Genomic DNA, 24,093 nt, shown 5'->3' on the forward strand with positions numbered 1-24,093 from the left:
TTGTGTTCCATCAGGATGTCTATGAAATGGATTTCAGTTCTTATGCTGCTACTGCTGAGTTGTTACTTTAGTCCTGGAAGTGCCGGAAAGGTGCTGGTGTGGCCCACAGAATACAGCCATTGGATCAATATGAAGACAATTCTGGATGAACTTGTCCAGAGAGGTCATGAAGTGAGTGTTCTGACATCTTCCGCTTCCATTCTTGTTGATCCCAACAAACCATCTGCTATTAAATTTACAATTTATCCTGCATCTTTAACAGAACTTGAATTTGAGGGTATTTTCAGAAAACTAGCTGATGAATGGACATATCTGCTAAAAGATTCATTTTGGACACATTTTTCACTAATGCAAGAAGACTTTTGGGAACTTTCTGATTGTATCAAAAAGCTCTATAGAGGTGCAGTTTTGAACGAGAAACTTATAAGAAAACTACAAGAATCAAAGTTTGATCTTGTTTTCGCAGATGCCATTGGACTGTGTAATGTGCTGCTGGCTGAGCTACTGAAAATACTGTTAGCATACAGTCTCCGCTTCATTCCAGGCTATACAATTGAAAGGTATAGCGGAGGACTTCCATTCCCACCATCTTATGTACCTATGGTTATGTCAGAATTAAGTGATCAAACGACATTCATGGAGAAGGTAAAAAATATGATATATGTGCTTTATTTTGACTTTTGGTTCCAAACATTTAATGAGAAGAACTTGGATCAGTTTTACAGTGAAGTACTAGGTAAGTCGTGCTTTTAGTTGGTAGCTTGAAGTGCTAATTTTCTTAGTGCCTTGGGAGGTGAGTTTCTATAAAGGCAGAGGAATTTGTCTTTTATAATTGAAATGTTGAAATAAAAATACACAATTATCTCCCAAACTAACAAATTTTATGGAAATGCTTAAATTATAGGGTCAGTTAGAATGCCGTGGTCCATTACTAGTACAGTGATTACTAGTCCATTACTAGTACCCTCCAGGAAATCATTAACCAACAGTTAAAGCACTGAGTTGTTTGGCAATCACATATGCATACCTCTGTATTTGTTTGCTTGTAATAGACTTTATTTCGTAGAGGAGATTTGAGTCCATAGAAATATTGACTAGAGATTTTCCATATATGCCTTGCTCCCTCACATGCATTGCCTCTCTTATTATCAACATCCCCCACTAGAGAAGTACATTTGTTACAGTTGATGAAACTATATTGACACATGATTATCATCTAATAGACCATATTTTATATGAGTTCTTTCTTAGTGATGTACATTCTTTGAGTTTGAATGAAATTCTAACGTGATATGCTCACCATTATAATATCATAAGTGTAGTTTCACTGCCCTAAAAACCCTCTGGGCTCTGCATAACCCTCCTACAAATGAATTTTACTATAATTTTTTTCATCTTCAGTAAAAGTCATTAGAAATTTCACTAAATATTTTGATCAAAGCAGACATATAGATTAAAGAATAACATATTTCTAGCACAACAGTTATGGACCTATGAGGAAATTGTTTCCTCTTATTTAGTTTAGATTCCTTTAAAAAATAAACTATTTTGCCATATTATCTGAAGGATCCCCTCACAATTGAAAGATATAATGACTCTATCTCAGACACATGAACCTATGATTTGAGTTTCTAATGATTACACATTCCTTCACTAAGTACTTACAAATCATCTATTTTAAAGGCCTAAAATTTTGTTGAAAGGTAGACATAGAAGTTACTAGTCTATATTTTTCAAAAACAATGTCTCTCCATTAAAGATAATATGAGCCACAGTTAGGAGTGAGCACATTTATTTCCATAACTTTCCAGTTATTTTTTGCAAAGCCATTTATTTAGTACACATATGTTACCAAGCTCCTGACATGAGCCAAATGCAGGAGTAGCCATACTTTCAAAAACCTCCCAGTTTACTTGGAAAATCCAGGATCGAGGGAACAGCTTGCTAAACTGTAGAAACTAGACTGAGTGCTCTAGGGAAACACCTTCCACGGGTATGGTAGGGTGAGTTGATGGAGCAGTTGAAATCATTGTTTACATTTGCATCAATTGCTTCTGCAGCTTTACAGAGTAAGCAAATGCATGTTTAATTCTTTAGTGGCTTAAGTTTAATAATTGTTCATGATTATGAATGCACTGATGTGATATTATAGATGACAGTCTCTTACATTTTGTCATATATATATATATATAAACAACATATATAAAACATATATATTATATATGTACTCACATATCTTTATTATAAAACCACAGACACTTTTTAACATCTTTGGCTATGTCATTCCAAGGTCTTTTCAGAAAATTACCTGGTATATTCACAATACAAAAGTCTCCTTTCCTTTACTTTTGTTTGCTTTTTCCCTTCAGGAAGACCCACTAAATTATATGAGTTAGGGAGGAAAGGTGAAATATGGCTCATTTGAAACTACTGGGATTTTGAATTTCCTCGCCCATTCTTACTGCATCTTCAATTTATTGGAGGATATCACTGAAAATCTGCTAATCCCCTGCCTAAGGTGACCCATTCCTGTTTATTTGGTTGGTTTATTTTGAATTTTCAGTAGAAATGATTCTCTGTTCTTAATTTAGAACGTTTGATTACAGTGAGAGTGACACGGGAAGCTGGGTAAAGTGACCTACCAATTAGAAATTCATATATTTCAGTACCATCACAAGACTCTGAATTTCATTATGATTGTACAATAAAGTACTAGATGTGTAAAACTTTGGGAATAGGGTTACTTAAGTTAAGCCCTCATTATTCAACACATAAGAAAGTATCTGTCACTCATTCAAAGATACTATTCGTTTTGTTTTTTTGCTGAGGAAGATTCTCCCTGAGATAATGTCTGTTGCCAATCTTCCTTTTTTTGCATGTGGTCTGCTGCCACAGCGTGGCCATTGACAGGCAAGTGGTTTGGGTCCATGCCCAGGAACCAGGCCCAGGCCATAGATGCATAGTTCACCACAATTAACCACTAGGTTGCTGGAGCCTGCCCTCAAAGAATATTTTTAAAGTGACTAGTATAGTCCAGAGATATGTGCTGGATATGCAGAGAGCAGTGTAGACACAATTTTACCTCATACACACTAACTTTCTACTTGGAAAGATAGAATATAAGCATGTAATAAAACCTGTGTGAGAAGTATTATAATAAGGAAAGATCACAATGCTAAAGAACATCCAGTGGGGATCACAGAACAACAATGATTAGGATCAGAAAGTATACTATTTATATTGGAAGGGTTATGTCATTAATTTACAGAGAGAAAAGAAGTAATTACGAATTTAAAACACAGGGACTGAGAAAAAAAATTATGAATTGTTTGACAAGATACTGGAAACTTTGGGCTCTTCTACATTTGTTTTTTGGTACAACAGTACACTGAGCAATAAGGAACTATTCTAGAACAGAAGGTAATAAATTGATTTTAAATTGGCAAGAATGTAGGAATACCAGTCAGAATAATTCTAAAACAATTCCAGGCAGGAGGGTGACCAGCTCTCTGCTGCAGAAAGCCTGCTGTACCTCTCCCACTGTGGGCCAGCTGCTCCTTGGAAGATTCAGGGAAGTGAGGATGAGGGTCCCCCACTGTCAGTTACACATAGAATATTCTACAAAGACATCCATTTTACAATATGATTTCAAGACAAATGTCATACATAAACAAACCAGAAATATGGTCAATCAAATAAGTAAATATACATGTATATTTCTGGATTATAAATAGGAATCTTAGGGCTATTTCATGGAAAATCCAAACAGTAACATCAGACTGATTTGTCTGATGAATCTGATATGACTCATCACCAATTTCCAGCCTTTAAAGAGTGATTTAGGAGGAGCTTGGGAAATAGTGACAAAGGTTAAGGTGAGGTATAAATTATAGAGCTGAGAGGAAAAAGATGTAAAGTCATCGCACTCATACAAAATTTTCATGGTGCTCATAGTCAGAGAAAGAAAATACTAATGACTAAACTAAAATAATTCTCCAGAAAACCTACCTGGAATAAACACAGTGATTTAGAAGAACTATAACAATAAAGAATCAAAGATGAGTTGAGATTTTGTTCTGTGACCTCCTTTTAAGAATCTGTTTTAGTAATTAATAACAGTGTAAATGAACAGAGTAGGTATAATACTGTCTAAGAGCATTTCCTCCAAGCTACTGTATACTGGTTCTATTTCATTTCTTGCTTAAACACACACACATATCTGTAGAAATATACAAATAAAAGCAATCAATCTCATATCAATTGTATCATTCCAAAGGAACTGAGGGATTAGATCTGTTATAAGCAGTCACTGAGGAAAACAGAATGGAGGTTCCTCAAAAAGTCAAAAATAAAATTTCCATAAGGTCCAGCAATTCCACTCTGGGTATTTATCAAACACAACTAACTTCAGGATCCCACTGAGATATATGCACAACCATCATCAGAGCAGCACTATTCACAAGAGCCAAAACGTGGAAACAACCCAAGTGTCTACCAACAGACGAATGAATAAACAAAATGTGGTATTTGCACACAATGGAATATGACTCTGCCTTAAAATTGAAGGAAACTCTAACACATGCTACAACATGGCTGAACCTTAAGGACGTTATTCTAGGTGAAATGGGGCATTAAAAAATGACAAAAGCATATGATTCACTTATATAAATTATCTAGACTAGTCAAATTCATAGAGAAAGTAGGATGACAGTTTCCATGGAATTCTTGCATAATGGGTATAGTTTCAATTTGCAAGATGAAAAGTTCTGAATATTGCTTGTACAACGAGAGTGTACATACTACAAAACTATCCACTTAGGAATGGTTAAGATGGTAAATTTTATGTTATGTACATTTTACCACAATTAAAAATAAACAGGCACTACTCTAGTAATTCCTGATAATAGATGATTTCTTCTTATCAGTTGTTTGCAGCAATCCTTTCAATAGTGTTTACTATGCTATTGTTCTTTTGTGATGGTGCAAATTATTTCTTCACAGGAAATGGAAGAGTTTGCCCAGAGGTCTGGAGAAAATGGTATTGTGGTACTTAGCTTAGGGTCAGTAGTCAGCAACATGACTGAAGAAAGAGCCAATATAGTTGCATCAGCCCTTGCCCAGAGTCCACAAAAGGTTAGATAAAGTAGCTTATAGTGGAAAGTTATTTAATGCATCTGTTAAACTTTGAAAAGGATCTGATTGCAAAAATTTCCTGCATAAAAGGTAAACTACATTGTATTATGGTAGATCAGATTTACCTAAAAAATGAGTTTAAAACCCAAAGTATACATGGCAGTTGCCAACAGTGCAGGAAGTGTTTTCTACTGACAATAATTTTGACAATAACATTGGGATGAGATATAAATATATTTAACAGATACAGCGTAAAGTATTAGTATTATAAAGATATTGCAGGCAGGTACAGATATCATCAAATTCTGCCCTGTCATTTGCTCCTTTTCCTTCCAGGATTCCTGCAGGCACTACATGTCCTACAGATGTTCTCAGAAAGGAGTTATATTCTAACTCTTTCAGCAGCCGGGATCCTCAGTTTTGGATCCCGGGCATGGACACACAACACTCATCAGCTATGGTGTGGTGGTGACCCACATACAAAGTAAAGGAAGACTGGCAGATGTTAGCTCAGGGATAATCCTCCTCAGGAAAAAAAAAAAAAAAGAAAGAAAGAAAGCAGATAAATTTTACCAGTAACATTAAGCAAGAAATGATAACAATCTGAAAGGCATTCTGAAGTTTAGGCTTGCCAGGTAATCCAGGCCTCTTTTATTTCTGCTTAATTTCTGAACAGGCCTATTCAATGTGCTGTTCAGGGAGCTATACAAAGAAAGGATGGCCAGGGCTCATCAACCTGCATTAGGTACTTATCGAGCCATGAGATTTAAAGAGAAAGAAAAAACAACTGGAAAAAAAAGAAAGAAAAAACTGCCCTTGTGGTCTGGGCCCTGCTAAAGTTTGAAACAGGAAAACATAGAAGAAAGGGTAGAGGTGGGTTACCCCTTAAGATGACCCTGTGTTTCATAAAATGTGGATTTAAAAGGACTCTGCTTCTAATCCATCTGAACAATAACTTCTCTCAATTGAAGAAGGACAAGGGAATATAAAAAGGAGTCAATTAGAAGCCAGGCCAGCATGGAAAAGTATTAGGTGTTCTCTTCTCCATAAACTATGGCAGTAAATTATTTCTAATGTATACAACATACCTGAAGTCTCTGTGTATTTGTGAACTACTTTTTAGTTTCCTAAATGATACAGCTTTCTGCTTATCATCTATGCTAATTTGCTGAGAACTGAAGTTGCGTTAAGACTCTCATAGCAAATAGGCATTGACTGCTGGCAATTTAGAATCTAGCTTATGAGCACTGATTGGGAATTCCAAAATCTGTACTTAATCTTGGTACTGGAATTGGAAATGCTTTGGCTGTAAGAAATCATATTAATCAATGCTATCAATGTTGGGAGCTCATCCTCAAAATGTTAACAGTCACTTGAATAAAATTTACCACCATCACGATATTCAATTTTTTTCAACAGCTACACTTTTATTTACGAAATACTAAGAGCCTCTTCTTTTCAACATTTAAAGAATTGTCAAGCCTAGCAATAGCGTTAATTCTCTGGATTCATGTAAAAAAATTACCACTTGAAATTTCTCTTGGAACTACTGGGATTAATAATTAGTAATTTAAAAGAAGTTAAATGTACTTACCAAGCAGAAATTATGTATGATTAACAAGAAATTGTCAATAAATAGAATTATTTTATTCGAACCAATAGCTGTCTTCATACATTTCTGTTTTTGTAAGTCAAAAGATGTAAAACTCTAAAGAAATAATTTATGGAACAAGCAGATATAAATAAGTCACTTCTCCCAACACTTAAAAAGAAATAATCAGGGGAATATTAAATTTGGAAGCTGACAGCTAGTATAATACATAGCTAAAATGAATTAGCAGATCATTCATAATTTGCCATTTTTTTCACTAGAATTATGACGGTCTCAAAATTTTTTATGTGCTTGAATTGGTCATTGAAAAATCTCATTCATCTAATGCAAGTGTGAAACATCATGATTGCATTCATACTTGAATGAATATAAAATAAGTACATAAAAGATGAGTATTCCTATTAGATCAGTGTTTTATTGGTTCTCATTACTCAGTATCTCTTCTCCTCATTTCCTCATCTGTCATAATGAACGGGTTTAACTAGATGCTTCTTAATCTATTTAGATTCTAACATGCTATACCTTAGAAGTTTGACTCATGGAATAAAGCATTTTCTTTACTCTAACAGGTTATATGAAGATTTGATGGCAAGAAACCACATACCTTAGGCCCAAATACTTGACTCTATAAGTGGATCCCCCAGAATGACCTTCTTGGTAAGACTCTGGAAAACAAACACTGAAATGAAAGGAACTCCAACCTGATGATAACAGTTCAACAGGAAACAAATTTATTTAATATTTATTAATGGAAATCTCAAAAGTAAAAATTAACTTTCTTATATTTATTTCCCAGTCCTAGGGGGAAAGCAGAAGTGAAAGCTTTCCTTGTGCTGATTCCTGCATAACCACCATCCACTTCCTCCTGCCCTGACACACTACTTATCAACTCAGTGACTTCACTATTTCATCAAGAGAATATATTCTAACATATCCTCTCCCCCTTTTTTCATATGCATTCTTTTTGTGCAACATGTTGTCTTTCCATTTTCTCCACCTGGCAATCTTGTATTCGTTTTTCAAGTCTCAAAGTCATACACTAATCTTCTATGTAGACTTCACTTACCTCCACAGTGGACCTAGATGCTTCTTCCTCTGAGCTCTGAAAGACATTTTAATGTACTTTCATATGTATAGTAATCTGTTATCTAGAACACAAGGCCTCTTTCAGTGTCTTATATTGCCCTATTCTCAATTTAATCGAAGGCTTATTCTTAATAATTTACTGACAGTCACCCAATGCTAGGTCAAGTGAAACCAAAGCGTTTATAACTCATGGTCGAGCCAATGGCATCTATGAGGTGATCTACAAAGGGGATCCCTATGATGGGCATTCCTATGTTTGTGGATCAACCTGATAATGTCGTTCACATGAAGACCAAAGGAGCAGCTGTTAGATTGGACTTCAGTAAAATGTCAAGTACAGATTTGCTCAATGCATTGAAGACAGTCATTAATGACCCATCGTAAGTATCACTATTTTTTAATAGGCAGTATTTACAGATAAATTATTTTGCCAATGATGAGTATGAGTTTCATCCCACTTTTAAGAGGCTAATCATGAAATTATTAACATGATTTAACCATTCTTAAATCTACTTTTATTTTCACCCAGACATTTATTTAAAGTTGTATCATAATACCATAGATTTAATAGGCAACCAACTGGGGTAACAATTTTTTCCTCAAATAATGTAAAGTTACATAAGTAATTGTAAGAAGGACACATTTTTTAAAATACCATAGAATCCCAGAAGGGAAGAATGATGAACTAGAAGAAATATCATTAATTCTTTTAATTCAGTAGCTAACATCTCTGAAACTATAGATCTCTTTATATCAAAAATTGCTTTTATTATTATTATTTTAGAGGATTTTATAATGAGATATAATTTGCATACTATAAAATTCACCATTAAAATTATAACACTCAAATATATGTAGTATGTTTACAGAGCTACAAAACCATCACAGTAATATAAATTTAGGACCTTTTCATCACCGCAAAAAGAAACCTGACATGCCTTAGAAGTCACATCCTATTCCCCCCTGCCCAAGCAACCATTAATCTACTTTCTGTCCCTACAGATTAGCACTTCTGGACATTTCATGTACACGCAATATACGGTCTTCTGCAATTGGCTTCTTTCACATAGGATAAGGTTTTTGACCTTCTTCCCTGTTGTAGCTTTGTATTGCTGAGTAATATTCTATGATAAGGACATAGCACATTTTATTTACCCACTCATCACTTTATGGCCATTTTGCTTGTTTCACGTTTGGCTATTACAAATATTGCTATATATGCTTTTGTGTGACTATATGTAAAGGTATCAGTACTTACAGCAAATCTAAGCAGACTCAATCATTTAAAGACAAAGACTGTCAGAATGGATTTTAAAAACTAACTATACATACTATTTACAAGACATGCTTAAATAGAAGACTACAAGAAAATTCTAAGCACAAAAGTAAGAAAAGATCTATTTCAAAAATAACCATATAAAGATGTATAGCTACACTAGTATCAGAAACATTAGACGAGAAATACAACTAAAATAAAAAAGAAATGCTTCATAATGATAAATAGGTTAATCGTTGAAAACAATACAAATTATTAATTCGTAACTCCTACTAATAAATTCTCCAAATAACAAAATAAAAGTAGACAAAAAGATAAAACAAAACACACCAATCTATAGTCATAATAAGACGTTTTTAAAGACCTTTTCTATAATATAGTAAAATGTGACAAAATAAATAAGTACATAAAAGATTTTAAGAATTCAATTTTAAAATGTAACCTATTTGATACATATGATCAAATATTAAATTTATATATTGATATATATATTATATATAATACATATATATCGATGGTGAAAACACATTTTTCAACAGCATATAGAATGATTAATGAAATTGACCACGCATTTTGGGCCACACTAAGACTTAGTATTTGAAAATTTTCAAATTATAAATAGTATATTGTCTGCAGCAAATCACTTGAAAACAAATTGTGATCTGAGATGCTAAATTATGAACGGTTGTTTTGTTGTAAGAGGTAGGGATCTTTATTATCACAACTTCTTGCTGGAATTAACTGAGGGAGTCCCATCTGTCAGGCATACTAGCTTCAGGCCTCAAATACAACTATTCACTTTTTTCCTTCTTTCCTGTTTTAGCAAACTTCCAGAAATAAAACTGACATTTTGAGATGACAAATACAGCAGTCCCCAGACAGACCAGCAGGAACCCAATCACATCCAAAGAGTGGTACTAGACCCAGTTGAGGTCGTGGGAGGCTGGTCGCAGGTCTTTGGTTCCTTTCTGGCGCATAACAAACTCGATCCAGAAGACTGCTTGATCTAGAGACTTCATTGGTTGATCATGTTGAATTCTTGATAATCTCATAGCATTCTTTTTATATCTAAAGGAGAAACACAAAGATAGTAACATTGAAAGGAAGTTAATTTGCTGAAGCATATCATTCCCATGAAAAGCTTTTGAAGTGCCATACCTAGGGTTCAAAATAAATGTCATAGAGTTGTGGAAGAAGTATATTTTTACTTGAAACTTCATCCACAGTTTGATTTTTAAATTGCAATTTTCTGATGACGAATATTTTACAAAGTGAAGATCAAGATAAGGTGGTAAATTTAAATCCTTTCTAGCAGGGGAAACATTAGGAACCTTTCTAAGGACTATAAGTCAGATGACGAATGCAATTTTAGGATGATGCTCTTGAAGTTTCTAAAAAGGAATTGTGTCATTGAGCTGTGTTTCCATCTCAGCACCTTTGCACTTTGTGTCCCCTCTGTCCCTCTCCTCGAGCACTCTTCCCTGCAACACCCCAAGGTTTGCTTCTAACTCCTGATGGAGGCATTAGATTCAGTGTCACTTCTCAGAGAGGCTTTTCCTGCCCACACTAATAGTACCCCAAGGTACGTAATCTACATTTTTCATTTTTTTCTTTTTGATTTCTATATATCTAAATACAATACAGTTTATAATGTATACTTTTAATTTAAGTAAAAAATACAGATGAAAAATGCACATATACTAAGTGAAGAACTCATAAACTGCTAGACTGCTAAACTGTGAGAAAAGCATCCTGAAGTGAATATAAAATGTACCTACTAGCTACATATTGGTATCGGGTACCACAAGCTATGAGAAGCTCCTCATTCTCTTGGACTTTTTACTTACTAATCCCTTCTGCTAATTAACTGCTGTCATTATTTTTAACCTCATAGATTAGTTTTTCTAGTTCCTATATTGGAATTCGATAGTAATACTCATTTGTTTTTGTCCTTTCTGTTGCAGTTGCTGGTGAATTCCATTTCTGTATAGTATCCAATGTCTGACAATACCACAGATTATCTCTTCAGAATGATCGTTGGACATGTGGTTTGTTAATAAAATGTTGGCCATTCCTACTAATGCTGATGTAAATATTCTTGTAAGTGTCTTTTGGTTTACATATTTATACATTTCTGTTGTATAATTGTTAGAAGGGAATTGCAGAGAAGATGATGCATGTATGATTATGATTTGTTTGTTGATTCTGAATTATTTAAAAATGTATTGCTTAATTTTCCAAATTTATTGGTTTTTTTAGTTGGGTTTGTTTTGATGATTTCTAGCTTAATTAGAAATATGTCATACCAAAGAGAAGAAGAGGAGAAAATTAAATAAAAATGAAACTGTATGGATATATTGAAATAGATTATTCTAATACAAAAGTTATAGAAAAAGAAAATTATTGAGTTTAATTGTGTTTCAAACATTACATATGGACACAAGAACATTAAGCAGTGTATTCACAATATCAGTATTATTGTGCAAGTGCTCAGAATATTTTAACTTCATGTTGTTGCAAATTTCTTAGTTCTACCTTTTGCTAAAGTAACTATTCCATAGTTAGAATTGGGTAAAATGATTCACTCTTTCATTTCCTTTTAAGACACCCCTAATGCTACTTGGCTTTTATTGCACATCCAGCCTCAGCATCACTCCTTGCCAAAGACATGGCAAGAAGCTTGCCTTCATCCAGTTTAACTCTTTTCCCAGTGGAATGTATGTGGGTTTAGAAAGATAACAACTGCTACCTGCTTCCTATTATATAACTGTCTATTTAAGAAAGACTGGTTTCACTAGCTTGTTCTCTTTACCTCACAGCCCTTTAAAACAATTCACCTGGTTCCTTTCACTCTTATTTTACCATTTCATAATGGATATACGATATCAATTGTAGCTTTGATAATATAGAGCCTGTACCCTAAAGGAATTCTGGAATTTTCATTCTCTCAAATGTATGTGTACATATATGCCCACTTCTTCAAAGCAAGGCACACCACCACTTACCTACTTTCACATATTGTAAGCAATTCAATGTGTTTATTGAACACAATTTTAAATAATAATTCTTATTCTATATAACCATACTAGAGCAACATGTCTCATTCTTTCTCTCTTTCCTCAGAAGTATGTTTTTCTCATCTCTCTCATTACCTTAATATGGAAACATTAAATCCTTTGGAATGACAGAAACAGAATACATCATCATTTTCCTAAACCTAGGCACACTATGACTGATCATAATCAATAACAATGCAAAGAATATAGAAGTTATGTAAAGTTTATGGAAATAGCAAAATCAAAGCACTAGGATGCTCATGGCCCTCCTGAGACACACAAATCCAGGATTCCCTTTAGGATCGAAGTGGCCCAGGTGAGAAAAACATACCTATCTTTATTGGTTAAGAAGGCCGACATCAAAGTTGCATAACAAACATTCTCCAGGATTAGGCATGAATTTATTTTCAAAACATCTTAAAACTTTGATGCTAGAGGATCTACAGGAAAAGTTCATCACACCTTTTTCCATATGATTCCTCTAGATAATTGACACATTTGTAGAAATAACATAGTGTCATGGTAGATAATATTGTTAAATCACGCATATAGGTCCAATTAATTTTCCTCAAACATCCTGTATCACATCTAACAGATAAAGGTTGGTAATCATTGTACAGTGAGAAATATTACAAATCACAAACAGAAACACAGTCTAATATCAAAATAGATGGCACATGTGAACAGACACTTAGAGAAGTAGAAAGGACCACTAACATACAAAAGATGGCAAAAGGCACTGATTTTAGGAGAAGATAAATTCAGTCAATAAATCATTTCCCACAGAACACATATCAAACATAAGAATCTGAGAGGACAGAGTCCACCACGGCTGCCAGGGAGGACGTCCTGGCACTGCAGGCTGAAGGTGCCCAGCATGAAGAGGAGCTAAGCTCCCTGAAGCAGAGGCTGGCAGCGGCTCTTCTGGTGGAGCAGGAGCCAAGGAGCTGGTTGTGGTGTCACCCTGCCCCGGAAGGCGGCCCTGTCCGGAGAAGAGGTTCTGCGCAGAGCCAGCAGCTAGTGCTACTTGCGCTGGCCGTGTCTGGACAGCTGTGCCTGGAAACCGTGTCCGTGCTGGGCGTGGGCTGCAGTGGGCTAGGGTCCCCACGACTCAGTACCTGGCAGTAGCTGGTGTAGCCTCCCTGGCCTTGAGGACCACAAGCTAGTAGAAAAGAGCTACCTGGCTCGCCAAGTGCTGCACGGGAGGCACTGGCTGGCAAGGCAAGTTTTTTGGCCGACGCCTGGCTGCCCTGCCTTGATTCGGCCCTGTCCTGCGCGTGCTACTGTTAGGCGCTCATAACACTCGCGGTGCTGGACCTAGTCCACCGTTGTCACTTGGTGGCTGATTGCTGGGACAGCGTGCTCACTCGCTATCTGCCTAACGACGCCTGTGTGCTGGCCAGTGTACATCAGGCCTCGAGTGGACCTGGACATCTGTCCTGTGCCTCATACCCTACACATCCCTTTGAAATATTTGGAACAAAGGGGTGCAGAGAGCCTGAAACTCTTAGGAGAGACAATACAGGAAGGGAAGCAGGGTACATAGAAGGGGCAGTTCTCCCCATTTATGCGATTTGCAATCCAGGCAGTGACTCCCAGAAAACCTTGAAGATCCTGCAGTCCTTGACAGCAGCCCAAGAGTTAGTCTCTTTAACAGTCCAGGGTGTTGTGGGGGCCCTCATGCTAAAATGGATGGCACATCTCTGAAGTACTGAGGTGGCTGGTATAATCTGGCCTGAAAAAGGTGTGGATTGTCATATAATGCACAATTTAGAGAGCTTTTTGATTAAGGTGGGAAAAAAAGCAGGAAAGGCAAATAACCTGCAGTTTAAAGCACAAAATCCTGTCACTCTCATGATATGTCAGGTGTTTGACACCCCTTCAAGTGTTAAAAATACCAGGTAGTTCTCAGAAACAGTATTAAAGAAGCATTTACTTGCATTTTTTTTCAGTAATGTGTAGAATAGCCTGGGATTCTACAATATGTGTGATTACATGGACTCCTTTTTACAAGGTGCTTTTTATTGTAATTTGTTGGCTGATGTAGTTATGAATGGATTATAATACTGTTTCTCAGAACTGTTTTCTGTTTTTAGTACTTGAAAGGTGTCTTGAACATGTGAAATATAATGCAAGTGACAGGATTTTGTGTTTCACTAGGAGTGGAATTGCCGGGTTACATGATAAAACTAGGTTTAATGTTTGAAGATTGTCAGGCTGTATTCCACAGTGGCCGTACCATTTTATGTTCTTAGCAGCAACATATGTGAAGAAATTTCCAGTTTCTTCACATCTTTGCTAAACTTGTGTTTTCCCATCTTTTTTTTTTTTTAAAGATTGGCACCTGAGCTAACAACTGTTGCCAATCTTCTTTTTTTTTTCTTCATCTCCCCAAAGCCCCCAGTACATAATTGTATATTTAAGTTGTGAGTGCCTCTGGTTGTGCTATGTAGGACGCCGCCTCAACATGGCCTGATGAGTAGTGCCATGTCCGCGTCCAAGATCCCGAACCAGCAAAACCCTGGGCTGCCCAGGCAGAACACGCGAACTCCACCACTCTGCCACGGGGTCAGCCCCTTTTTCCACTTTTTAATTTTAGCCATCCTAGTAGTTGCAAGGTGATATCTCATTGTGGTTTTGACTTACATTTCAATGATGCCTAATGAAATTGAGCACATTTTCATTTGGTTATTGACAACTTGTATATCTTCCTTGGAGAAATGTTTTTTCAGAATCTTTGCCCACCTTTTAATTGGGTTGTTTTATCTTTCTGTTGTTCAGTTTAAGAGTTTCTTATATATTCATGACACATTCCCTTATCGGATACATGATTTGCAAATATATTCTCTAGTTCTGTGGGTTGTCTTTTTTCACTTTCTTGATAATATCCTTTGATGTATGCAAGTTTTTAATTTTCATGAATTCTAGTTATAACTATTTCTACTTTGGTTTCTTGTGCTTTTGTGTCATAGCCAAGAAACTATTGTCAAAGGCGGGATCAAGCTTTACTCCTGCTTTCTGCTAACAGTTTTATAATTCTGCCTCCTACTTTGAGGTTTTGATTCACATTGAGTTAATTTTTGTAAATGATGTAAGAATCCAGCTTCATTTTTTTGGCATTAGATAAGGATATCCTTTATTCTCAGCACCATATTCGAAAAGGCAGCCGTTTCCTCATTGATTACTTTTGGCATCCCTGTCAAAAATCAATTGACCATAAGGTGAAAGCTTCTTTCTGGATTCTCACATCTGTTTGATTGATATCAACACCTATGCAAAGCAGTGTTGATTACTGTGGGCTTATAGTAGGTTTTGAAGTCAGGAAGTTTGAGTCCACCATCTTTGCTCTTCTTTTTCAAGATTGTTTTGGCTGTTCAGGACCCCTTGGAAATCCATATGCATTTCAGGATCAATTTTTCCACTTTAGCAAAAAAGCCATTGGACTTTTGATAAGGATTGCATTAAATCTGTGGATTGTGTGGAGGTTATTTTCATTTTTACAATATTAAATCTTCCAGTCTGTGGATATGGGATGTCTTTACATTTATTTGTCTTCTTTAATTGCTTTCAGCAATATTTTTCAGTTTTATGATACAAGAACTGCACCTCCATAGTTTAATCCTAATGTTTTGTTGTTTTTGAAGGTATTGTAAATAGAGTTATTTTCTTTTTGCATTTTTCATGGCTAGTGTAGAGAAATACATGGACTTTTGTGTGTTCATACTATATCTGCAAATTTTCTGAATATCTATATCAGCTCTGGTACTTTTGTTTGTGGGTTCTTTAGGATTTTGTATATATAAGATCATATCATCTGTGAACAGAGATAGTTTTCCTTCTTGTTTCCAATCTGGATGACTTTTATTTCTTTCACTTGTCTAACTGCTCTGGCTAGAACTTCCTGTACAGTGTAGAGTAGAAACGATGAAAGCAGACATCATTGTTTCATTCCTCATTTTATGGGGAAAGCTTTGAGTCTTTTTTAATTAAGTATGATGTTAGCTATGGGCTCTCGTATATACCCTTATCATGTTGAAGAAATTGCCTCAAATATATTGTTGACTATTTTCACAATGACAGGATGTTGGATTTTGTTAAATGTTTTTCTGTGTCTATTGAGTTGACCGTGTACTCTTTTTCTCTTCATTCTCTTTATGTGGTGTATTACATGTATTTTTTCTGTTGAACCACCCTCACATTTCTGGGATAAATCCCATTTTAAAATGTCATATAATTTTTTATATGTTGCTGGATTCAATGGGCTAATATTTTGTTCAGGAGTTTTCACTGTATTCATTCATCTATTTACTTGGAAAAATATCTGCTTCAATCCTTTGCCAATTTATTAATTGGGTTGTCTTCTCATTATTTGATTGTAAAATATTTTTATGGATACAAATACATTATCAGACATTTGATTTGCAAATATATTTTCCCATTCTGGGGATTGATTTCCCACTCTCTAATGGGTGATCTTTCAAGCAGAAAACTTCTTAATTTTGATAAAATAAATCTTTAATAATTAAATGTTTTCATATTCCCAAGGAAAATATTGTGGAATTTGTAGTGTCTAGTATGGAGACCATGAATTCAGCATTTATTACCACCATCAGCATTATTATTTTATTAGAAGGTTATCCCCTATGAATACTCTTAGTATGTATTATGAAGAAGAAAACAGTAGTGCAATTGAATTTAAAAATACTTTTAAAGGAAGAGAAAAAGAATGGAAAAAGAAACATAAAGCAGGTTAGACAAGTAGAAAAGAAAATACAAGGTAAAGTAGTAGCTGCAAATGTAAAGATGTCAGTACTTACAGTAAATCTAAACAGACTAAATCATTTAAACACAAAGATTATTAGAAAATATTTCAAAATTCACTATATATACTGTTTACAAAATCATGCTTACACAAAATGTATAAGATTGTAAGTACAAAGGAAGTAAAAGATCTATTTCAACAGTAACCATAGAAAGATGCTGTACCTATAACTATCAGATACAGTAGACCAGAAGCACTATTAAAAATAAAGATAAATACTTCATAATGACAAATAGGTTAATCTTTCAAAATAACTCAAATTATTAATTGGTAACATTTAGAAATAAATTCTCCAAATAAACAAAAGTAGACAAAAGGAAGAACAAAAATATAGAAATCTATAGTCATAATATTTTTAAATACCTTTCTCAATAATATAGAAAAAGTTGACAAAATAATGAGTAGATATAAATAACATATAAAAAAGGTTATTTATATGACAATGAAGAAAACACATTTTTAAAGAGCATATAGAATTATTAATGGAATTGATCATATATGCTGTGGTGTAAACCAAAATGCAGTACTTGAAAATCTTCATATCATATGGAGTGTATTGTCTGGACAGACTAGAATTGTTAGAAATCATCAAAAGAAAGATAACTAAAATAACCTCTAAGTTTTGGAAATTAAGCAATACTTTTCTAAATAATTCAGAGTCAACAAATAAATCATAATCACACATACATTTTCTTCTCATCAAATCCACTTCTAGATATTAAGCAACAGAAATGCATGAATATGTAAACTAAAAGAACTTATGTAAAAAAAAGGCATTGTATCACTTAGCTACTTACAGATATGGTGAGCAATTCAGTGTGTTTGTTGAAGGCAGTTTGAAATAATGATTTTATTCTGTGAAACCATACTAGGTCAGCATGTCTCATTCCTTATTTCTTTTCTCAGAAGCCTATTGTCTCATCCCTCCCATTAAACTAATATGGAAACATTAAAGCCTTTGGCATGACAAGAAATGAATACAATCACCATTTTCTTTTAAACCTAGGCACACTGCAACACATCATAATCCAAGAAAAATGTAAATAATACAAAAATTATGTACATTTTTGAAAATATGTAAATCAAACCACACGGATTCTCAAGGCCTTCCTGAATTCTACACGTCAGGGATTCACTTTATGATCAAAGTGGTCCTGGTTGAGAAATATATATCGTACTCACTGGTCAAGAGACGATCATCCAAGTCTCAAAACAAATATTTCTCAGGCTATGGCATGAATTTATTTTTGAGACAAGTTAAATCTTTGATGCTGATGGAATTATAGGATAAATTTATCACAGATCTTTCCATATGACTCCTCTACATCATCGACACATTTAAAAAGCATGAAGTGCCAAAATAAGTAAATTAATAAAAAATAAAGTGCCATAGTAAATAATAGTGTTGAATCATGCATATGGGCCAAATGATTTTTCCTCAAATCTGTCTTACAATCTATATAAGAGGAAAAAATTGGTAGCCATTCTATGATGAGAAATCTTACATCACAATCAAAAGGACAGCCCAATATGAAAATATGGAAGATTGAACCGGCGATTCACAAAAGTACAAATGACTTATAATGTATAACAAATAGCAAAAGCACTAACACTTCAGGAAATACAAATTAAATCAATAAATTATTTTACCAGAGAAGACTTATCAAACATAAGAATCTGAGAAAGTTATTTTTTGGGGAGTACAATGTGGAATAACACTTTCAAATAAAATTTAAACATTTAACCCTGTGACTCTATATCTAGAAAACTGTCTGCAGAAATGCTTGCACATCCACATATGTGCAGGAATTTCTCTCAGGTACTTAAATAGCATCCATCAAGGAACATTTTCACCTCCTATGAAAGTTATACCATACACAGCAATTATAGAGAACAAGTGGATAACAAGTATTATTGTTGGGTGCTCTCCACCTCACATGGCTAAATAAAAAACTAGTTCCAGGTTAAAGAAAACTAAGCCTTATTATCTTCTTTGAAAATAAAATTAAGTCTATGAAAATCTGCGTATACACAAAGGGAATCATTTGGAAAAATACAAAATTTCCAGTGATGAGAATTTAAATGTTTACTCTGTATGTGTCTTCATTGCTGACTTTTCACAATACCATTTTCAAGTTTTAATTATGTGGTTTAAAAAATTAGTTAATTAAATAAATGTATTGATGCAATATAAGTTCTCTGATTCTGATATTATGGTATCAATTTGTTAGTGCTGTACAGAATACTTGAATTGACTAGAAATCTGGTGTATTCTCTATTTTCCTGAATTGGAGTCCTATTTAGCATATCTGTTTTATGTTTCAAATTTTAGAAATAAATATAATACAATGTTTATTAAAACTATAGATAGTTGTAAAAAATCTAACAAAATTCTTAATGATTTTACTGTTTTTATTGTTGATATTTAATGAATCTTGTAGTAATTTACTGACCCCTACTGGCTTACTTCAAAAGATTATATTTACAGTGATTTAAGATATGACTATAAGAGTGGTCCAAGATGACAGCATAGGAAGACCCTGAACTCACCTCCTCCCACAGACACATGAATCTACACCTATATGTAGAGCAATTCCTGCTGAAGAAGAACTGAGGTCTGACTGATAGCTGCTGCACAGCAAACAGGAAAGACATAGAAAAAGATAGGAAAGATGGAGACATAGCGTGGAGGGGATCCCCACCTCTGATGTGGTAACTGACAGCAGGGAGGGATATCACAAGAGCGTTTCACCAGCTTGCATGCTCTGGGGAATGGCAATAAAAACCGAAAAAACAATGGTGTAGAGAGCACCTAGACTACATGGAAAGGAAATCCAATTTTCTAGCCCCAGAGCATCTGCAAAACAGGCAGAGAGCTTCTGGAACTGTCACTGGAGTGGGAGATGAAGCAAGTACCATTTTTTGCATTTCTCTCCACCAGATAACATAGGAGGCAATGGGATCCAGAGGAACAAACCAGCTTGTTAAGGCTGCCCAAGCAAGCCATGAGATCTTGGTCCACATGAGTTTCAGCCGACTCTAAAGGCAGTCCTAGCAAGGACTCTCAGTGCCCATTCTAGTTCCAGTCATCCCCAGGTGTAGCCTTAGTGCAGGGTGCCTCTAACAATTCCAGGCATCCCCCAAAGGAGGCCAAGTATAGCTCACCCCAAGAAACACCCAGCCACACACAATCACACAGCATCCATTCTGCCAAGTTGGCCCAGGTGCAGTGCTCCAAGACTCTTCCAGCCTGTGCCTACTCCAGCTCCAGCTGTCATGCCATGGCAGCCCAGATTCTGTGTGCTTCAGGAATTCCTCAGCCTGTAACCCTGCCAGCTCCAGCCTGCCTACCAAAGCCATCTGGCACATGCCGTCTACACAGGGGATACTCCAATACAGGGCCACTCCTTAAAAACTAGGAGAGGGAGCTATTTCACCTAACATACAGAAACAATTTTAGAAAGGCAAAAATATGAAGAGAAAATGTATTATATTCCAAAAAAAGAACAAGGTAAACCTCCTGAAAAAAAATACTAATGAAACGGAAAAAAAATAATTTACTGAGACTTAGAGTTAATAGTTTGCTGAAATTCACCTAATCCTAGGTCATCCAAAACCAAAGACTTTATAACTCATGATGGAACCAGCAGCATCCATGAGGTGATCTACCATGGGATCCCTATAGTGGTCCTTCCTTCATTTTCAGATCAACCTGATAATATTGCTCATGGGAAAACCAAGAGAGCAGCTGTTAAATTGGACTTCAACAAAACGTCAGGTACAGATTTGCCCAATTCTTTGAAGGTAGTCGTTAATGGCCCTTTGTGAGGATAACAATTTTTATTCAATAGATATTATTTACACATAAGCTTTTTTTGTCAATGGTGAGAGTAAGTTTCATCCCATTCTAAGAAGCTAACTTAGAAATTATTAACATGACTTAACCCAACTTAAATCTATTTTTATTTTCATCCAGACATTTATTTCAAAGTTGCATTGTAGCCCCATAGGCATAGTGGGTAACTAACTGGTGCAACAACTTTCTACACAAAAAATGGAAAGTTATTCTACACAAAAAAACTGTAGGAAAAACACATTTTTAAAACTATGATAGAACACATACGAGTAAAGAATGATAAGCCAGGAGAAATATAATAAAATATATCAATTCAGTACCTAAAAGTTCTGAAACTATAAATTTCATTGTGCTCAAAAACTGATTTCATTATTATCATTTTTAAACAGGTTTTATAATGAGGTACAATTTATATAACATAAATTCACCTGCTCAAGTACTATATTGAAATATATGTAGTATGTTTACAGAGCTATGAAACGATTACCATAATATAAATTCAAGACATTTTCATCACCACAAAAAGAAGTTTGACATGCCTTAGAAAACATTTCCCATTCCATACTGTCCAAGTAACCATTCATCAACTTTCTGTCTCTATAGATTAGCCCTTCTGGATATTTCTTATACACAGAATCAAACAGTAAATGGGCATTTGTAACTGGCTCCTTTCACATGGGATAATGCTTTTGAGTTTCTTCCCTGTTGTAGCTTTCTAAGGCTGAATAATATTCTATGGAAAGGGCATAGGACAACTTATTCACCCATTCATCACTTCATGTCTATTTTAGTTGTTCCACATTTGACTACTATGAATATTGCTATATATGCTTTCATGTGAATATATATAAAGATATCAGTACTTACAGTAAATCTAAACACTAAATCATTTAAAGACAAAGATTGTCAGAATGGATTTCAAAAACTAAATATGTGTGCTATTTATAACACATGCTTAAATAGAAGAGTACAGGAAAATTGTAAGTGCAGAGGTAGAAAAAGGTCTATTTCAACAGTAGCCACAGAAAGAGGTATGTAGCTCTACTAATATCTGACACAAAAGATGAGAAACACTACTAAAAATAAATACTTCACAGTGATAAATAGGTTATCTTTCACAGCAATACAAATTATTAATTTGTAGCACCTACTAATAAATCTTACACATGAAATTAGACAAATGGAAAAACCAAAATACATAAATCTATTCTCATAAGAGGATATTTTAAAAGGCCTTTTTCTATATTATAAAAAAGATGACAAAATAAATAAGTACATGAAAGATTTGAAGATCACATTTTAAAATGTAACCTCTTATATATATACAATATTTTTATTTTATATTTATACATATAGAAAACAATGGGGAAAACACATTTTTCCAGTTCATATAGAATAGTTAATGGAATTGACCTGAGATGCTGGGGAATAAACCAAGACCTAGTAATTGAAAATATTTGAACTATAAAGAGTATATTATCTGACGTGACTAGAATAATGCTAGAAACCATCAAAAAATATGTATAACTAAAAACACTCTAAATTTTGAAAATTAAGCAGTACATTTTTACACAATTCAGAGTCAACAAAGAAATCATAATCATACACGCACATTCTTCTCAACAATTCCAATTTCAGATATGCAACAGCAATGGATAAAATGTAAACCAAAAGACATATTCAAGAATATTTATAACAGAACTAGCAGAAATGGCCAAAGAATTGGGAACAATCCAAATGCCCATCAATCACTAAGAAAAAGACAAGCTGTGGTACTGTCATACAATGGATGCTATACAACAATGGAATTAACCAAAAACTGCTAAAGAAAAGACAAAAACAAATAACTACTTACTATATGATTTCAATATAGAAACAAGAAAAACTAATCTTAGGTGATAAGAAGTAAGGATAGTAGTTCATTCAGAAGGGAAAGCTGCCTAAAAGGTTAGCAAAATGAGGTTCTTCCTTATAACCTGTGGAAATCTATGTCAATATCTAGGTAGTAGGCACTTTGGTATATTCACTTTGTGACAACTTTCCAGCTAATTATGAAATTTCGATCTGTTCTTTTAGGATATGTGCATTTTTCTTACATATTTCAAACAAATTAAAACTATGTTTTAAAAAATATATTTATAAATTTTAGGACTCAAATATGAAGCAAAACGTAAGCAAGGCTTAGAGTTGCTATCACAGTGTGGCCAGAAACAGCCTCACTGAGATGTGACACTGAAGCCAAACCCTACATCAAGAGTTAATAGCAAGCCTTAGGATGTCATGGGGAATGTGCTCTAGGAGAGGAACAGAGGGGACACAAAGAGCAAAGGTGCTAAGGTGGAAACACCTTTAGCAGCATCAACCTAGAAGGCCTATGTGCTTACAACAGAGTGTGCATGGGACAAAAGTGATAGGAGAAGTGGCTGCCAGGAGAATGAACTTGAAAGATCCTGTAAGGCAAACAATAGACTGGAATTTCTTCTAAATGGCATGAGAAGCAAGATGAAAATTTTGAACAGGGAGGTGTCATCATCTGCTGTGTTCCAAAAAAATCACTCTGGCTACTGAGTGGAAAATAGCAGAGTTATGAAGAGAAGAATAGAAGCAAGGGACTGGTGAAGAGGCATTTCATCCATGATGACACAATTCCTCTTTAAAAACTTCAACAGCAGCACCCTAAATATGCATTTCTACCGTCCGAGTTACAGCGTTTGAAATGGCTCCTATCATTTCCTCTGCTAAAGAAAAATTAACTTACCCACCCTAACTTCCATCTGCATCTTTTAAAATATTTGTCACAGAGAAAACTGAAATTTAAAAGCCAAACATCTATGATACTCAAAGAAAAAATATACTACTTCTTCAATTCTGTCATTTATTTTAAATCGTATGTACGACACTTTTGAAACTCTTCATGAGAATAATATGCTTGGGCAAATTATCAGCCTTTCTATGTGGATATCATTGTCTTTCTTTTTTAGATACAAAGTGATTATTAAAAAGTTATCAAGATTTCATGATGATGAATCAAGGAAACCTCTACATCAGTCTTCTGGATCAGTTTTTTCATGCACCACAAAGAAACCAAACACCTGCAACCAGCCTCTCCTGACCTCACCTGGTTCTGGTACTGCTCTGTGGATGTGGTTGGGCTCCTGCTGACCTGTATGACAAGTGCTATATTTCTCATCAAAAAAATGTTATCTGTTTTATTTGTGGAAGTTTTCTAAAAGAAGAAAGAAGGAGCACTAA

At 34.8% G+C, this 24,093-nt stretch overlaps 2 pseudogenes; both read left to right on the forward strand.

The window, feature by feature from the left end:
- LOC106843212 (UDP-glucuronosyltransferase 2B31-like) lies at window positions 1–24,093 on the forward strand (annotated as a pseudogene).
- Window positions 10,622–14,472, forward strand: LOC123284142 (adenylyltransferase and sulfurtransferase MOCS3-like; annotated as a pseudogene).

The sequence above is a fragment of the Equus asinus genome, chromosome 3 (assembly GCF_041296235.1).
Source record: "Equus asinus isolate D_3611 breed Donkey chromosome 3, EquAss-T2T_v2, whole genome shotgun sequence".
In the NCBI taxonomy this organism is placed as follows: Eukaryota; Metazoa; Chordata; class Mammalia; order Perissodactyla; family Equidae; genus Equus; species Equus asinus.